Here is a 5,292-nt window from a genome sequence, read left to right as displayed (position 1 = left end):
TGTGTGTGTGTGTGTGTGTGTGTGTGTGTGTGTGTGGTCTGTTGACTGACCTTTGTATTTGTTCAAATAATTGTTATGGGCAGGTTTCAATATAAAAATGTTTGTCATAATCTTGTCTTGTGATTATTTGACAGGAGTTTTACTTTTAAACTGTAAGTGTATTTAATGTAGTTATGTTAGGTATGATAGTTTATTTTTAATGTAAATACAATAAAAATTAAACCAAGATTTAGAATAATCATCACTTTGATCCATACATTGGTAATGTGTGACTGGGCCTCGTGTCACTTTATGTTCAATAAATTGGGCCCCGAGGTCAAAAAGGTTAAGAGCCCCTGGTGTAAAGCACTTTGGGGTCCACATGGACTTGATCACTTCAAGCCATTTACCATTTTAAAGCCAGACTAAAACTTTGGGCAGTTACTGCATTGGCATGCTTCAAAATTCCCTCTTAATTTTTTATTCATTAATTTTTAACCATTTTTCTGTGATATTTAATTTGCATTCCCTCCCACAGCTTTGGAAAACCCAGAAAAAGAAATAAAGCAAAATGTGCAGTTTGGTCAGATATAGTGTGGGATTGTGGGAAATAGTGGGTGGGAAAGGTGAAGCACCCACATCTGCCTCCACCCACATCTGCCCCACTCTGGGCCCTTGAGCAAGGCCCTTAACCCACCAGCTGCTCCCCCGGGCACCCAAGATCCCATCTGGCAAAGAGAAAAAAAATATTGCAAAATTTTTATGAGTTAGCTCGCTGAGGCGACCCCTGACAAAAGGCATAAATAAAAAATCATAAATAATTAAATCATACCTAAGATATGACGAGTGGAAACCAGATGCTGCAGTGTGAATTGTTCAACAGAACTTTTGGTTTTTACACAAATGTTTGCCTGAGGCTTCATTACTGCATTACTGTGTTTCTGCCTTATTAAGAGTGCTGTCAGGAAGTGAGAGTTTGACAGAAACATGAATATTTCTCTTTTCACTTCCGGTACAGTTTATATACCTGTAAAACTGACCGTATGCTTTATAGTTTATCAAGCTGGTTTTGTCTTGTGCTATTATGCATCATAATTTTGTTCTATAGTTTTTCCCTGATGTAACGTTTGAATGACAATAAAGGGAATCTGAATCTGAATCTAAATATACACAGCATGCAGTTTAACACTTAGAATGTGTGAATCTCAGCTTCTACCATCAAATCAAACTTTACCTCAAAGTCTGTAAAGCTGTAGCCATATCAGCTAATGCCAACTAGCCGTAGTGACCATCTTGAACTGGGTTTACTTCACCTTGTAGATCTCCATCCAGTGTGTACGGTTCTGAGGGTTTCATGTTGTCATGATGAGAGAATATTTGTGCATTTTCTGTTAAGTTTGTGTTGTGGTCCTTGCCTTCCTACGCAGCTCCGTTCTATTCTAGTTTCTCTTCTCTGCTCCGTCTGGGACTTCTCCCATAGACAAGGATTTCATTGGCAGATTTTTAGCCTGGCCAATCAGAGAACAGAATGTTGATTTTTTATGCGCAGTGTCTGCTTGTAGTTTATTTTACCTGGGCCAATTAGAGAACAGAAGGCGGAGTTTTGAATGACGTCAATGTTCTGCCATGCCTGCTAGTTAGTTTAGCATACAGCAGTGGAGGAAGTGAATCAAGCCAGTCCATGTTGATAAGGCTTCAAAATTAAAATACATTTGTCTGACAAAGCAGCAGCTTTCATTTACAGCCGTCTCGTTCGGCTCGGTTTATTTCTCCCCTCAGTAGGGTTGTTTACAGCACGAGAAGGGGTTATCTGCGGAATCAAAGTGGGCGTGTCACAAGAGTGGGCGTGTCAAAAGCATAAACACTGTGGGCTACGAGGCCTACTTGACAGCATCCTTAGATCCTGCTTGATCTCTTTACAGCCTGACCCCTGACCCCAACACTAAGCTTAACCAGGAGAAATGTGACCCAAATAGGGTTCTCCAGAAAAAGTGGTGCCGTACAGTAACGCCCCTTTTGTTTTTGTCCAATCCGGTGGTGCCATACGGTATCGCCCCTTTTTGCTTGTCCAGTCAGGTGTGTCCCTTTAACAAAAAGTCCGTCAAATCAGGTGTGTCGCTTTAGAATCGCCTTTCCTTGTGACACGCCCACTCGTCCGCAGAGAGCACACGCGATTTCCGGTTAGCTTCTCAGCTTAGCCTCCGTCACAGCGACAACACACACATGCTTCAGCAGAGGCCACGCCTCCAGCAAGAATCCCTTCTCTATGCAGCAAGTCCAGACCCTTGTACGAAAAATTCTTTTCATCCATGCATTTTCTTTACCTTCTTTTTCATTGTTTTTTTTCCTTCTTCTATTTTTGTCCTTCTCAGCAGTGCGGCAAAAATAAAATAAATAAAATTCTTTGCTACAGTTTTTCTCTAAAACATTGACTTATTTTGGACAGATGACTACTTCCCTTGTCTGAGGCAGGATGTACTTTTATCAGATGGAGCTGGTCAGTTAAAGGCACCGTGTTTTATCTCGGGGCTCCCAGGAGCAGACAAAGGCTGCTGCTCAGATTATCTTTATCGTTTGACCTAATCAATTATTTTAACGGATCTTTGTGTGTTTGAGGGGGCAGTAAAGTCACCGGTTTGAAGTGGGTTTTACAACATGACTTAACTGATGAGCCCAGCCTGCAAGACAGCCTTTTCTGGGCAGATGGGGTTTAATTGGAAGGAGTAACGTGATTATGTAAAGTGCTGATTAAATGAGAGGACCAGAACCACTCCGGCTCCGTTTTACTTCTCGGCATCTGATCATAATCATGGACTCCAAGGAAAAAGGTAATTACATTACTTAAACAAGCAGAGGACGGCAATTTAACTGGTGGAAGAAAGAAAAATCAAATGTCATTTCTTCATCTGCATCACTGCATCAGAATAAAATCCGTACCATAAAGTAATATTCCAGCTATTTCGAAGAGGGTTCTGAGGAAATGTTAAGAAATAGTATCTAACCTGCTGTAGATAACTGTTTGAACAGCTTCATGTTAGAAAATGCAGTAATGTCCAACAGTGTAAAAACAGCAAACACCTACAACACAACACAATTCAAGATGGCCGCCACNACATCTGGTGAAAATTTCATGTCATTAGCACCTCTAGTAATATATTTACTGAGAAAAATGTTGACGTGTTCAATACTTATTTTACCTGCTGTACCTTTAGAAATGATTTATTTTTTGGAGTCTACACAATTCAAGATAGACACAAGAGCTTATCAGTGTAGTTAATATAAAAACAGGTATTTCTCAGTCAGTTTTACAGAAACTGAACTGTATACTTGAACATGAATTCCTTCAAGAAATGTTATGTTTTGATATATACAGTTTAACGTAAAATTCAAAAATTCTTGTCAGCTGCTGTAAAACACCTGCATCATTCACCTCAAAAGCACGTTGGACCAAAGGCAGTTCAGAAAAAAACATATTTTAATTGATTATTATCAGCACTTAATCAAATACAAAGCAAATACAAAGAGTAGGAAAAAGACTTTTTTTTTAGTTTTTTGTTTTTACAAGTTCAGTTTTTGCTTTTCTGAGACCCACATTCACTCCTCTGGTGTCTCTCTCTCTTCTTGCTTCTTCATTTTGGTGTGAGTGTCGTATTGTGCAGTAAAAAGAAGAAGTACATTATGTTACATTATTTATAAATAATAAACCAAAAAAATTCAAAATGTATTTACAATTTTTTTCTCTGAAAAGAATAAGTTAAACATTCCAATAAAACTGCAATAAATAATAAAACACCTTTTTCTCCGGCACTGATCTGAAATCTCAGATCCAACAAATAAATAAATAAATAAATAAAAATGCAAAGCTGGAGTGGTAGTAGCTGAGAATGATCATCAAAACAGGCTTGGAGCACTAACAGATTTTTTTAACTTTTACTGAAGTCAACTTTCATTGTCTGTTAGCAATATATCTTTATATTTGTATTCAACTCTCAGGAAATAATCGGTAAATGGACATCTACCCAAATAACCTCTGTAATCAAACCAATTCAAGACGACGCCACAGCTGAACTTACCAAAAGCAAAAAATGTGTTCCACTCAGCCAATGTGACAAACATCGAGCTTAAGTTTGGTGAGGCAGTAGCTGAGCATCACCTCCAACACATACTGTGAGCTCTATGCTTTGGGTTCAAACTTTGTCATTAACTTTTAGAGTCAACCTGTCTTGTTAGCAAAATATTTCACTCATCGCTACTTGGATTTTAATGAAACTTTCAGAAAATGATCTTTGGATTGACATCTGTAGCTGATTAACTTTTGAGCTCAACTTGATTCAAGTTGGCTGCCACAGATAGGTGACCTTGGTAAATGATAAAAAAGCTATAACTCAGACAGTTTTACAGAAAACACATTTAAATTTGGTGTGGTAAAAGGTGAGGATTACTCACACATACTTCAAAAGATACAACTTTTTGTGAGCTTAACGTTTAGCCTTTAGATTGACGTCAAGTCTTTCCACCTGTTTGCAAAGTAGTTCATGAACCACCAAACAGAAAGTCGTGATTATACATCTATATGTCACCAAATCCAAGATGGCTGCCACTGCTAATAGACCTTTGACAGCACAACAATATTTAAAATTTTAGACATTGAGCTAAATTTGGTGGTATTATTGCACTGCCGGTGATAACGAATGTTATTTACAGGTTTAGATGAAGCTCCAGCTCTGTCGCTTCTCAACAGAATCTGATCTTAGTTTGAAACTCCAGCATGAAAGGTGCTGAGTATGAACCCACTCAGGAATTGCCAAACAAAATATTGCTTTAACATCCAGAAAAAATAAATTTAAGAAGGAGCCAATTTTTAAAAAGTGTGGTGTGAATGACAGAATAACTGTGAGCCTGAGCAGAATGTTTGACCTCTGAATGTGTCTCCAGTTCTTGTGTTTGCAGCTCTGATTCTCAGACAGAGGTTAATTTGCACTGACCCCCTCAGCTAAGCACTCTCATCTTATCTTTAAGATAAGTTTTTACACAAACTGCAGCTCTGGAAAAGGAAAAAGAAAAGAAAATGATTGTCAAAAATGTTGCCAGCAGTCTTTTACTGTCCCCTGCTGGTGGAAAATATTACTGCTGTACAATAAGATTATAGTTTTAGTGTTGTTGTTTTGTTTGCTCTGCTGTCTATATGAATTAATTTTCTCCAGCCACTGAAGATGAAGGCAGACCATAATGATTCTGCTCGTGTGTGTGTGTGTGTGTGTGTGTGTGTGTGTGTGTGTGTGTGTGTGTGTGTGTGTGTGTGTGTGTGTGTGT

This window comes from Austrofundulus limnaeus, unplaced genomic scaffold (assembly GCF_001266775.1).
Source record: "Austrofundulus limnaeus strain Quisiro unplaced genomic scaffold, Austrofundulus_limnaeus-1.0 Scaffold212, whole genome shotgun sequence".
Taxonomy (NCBI): domain Eukaryota; kingdom Metazoa; phylum Chordata; class Actinopteri; order Cyprinodontiformes; family Rivulidae; genus Austrofundulus; species Austrofundulus limnaeus.
This window is presented reverse-complemented; position numbering follows the sequence as displayed.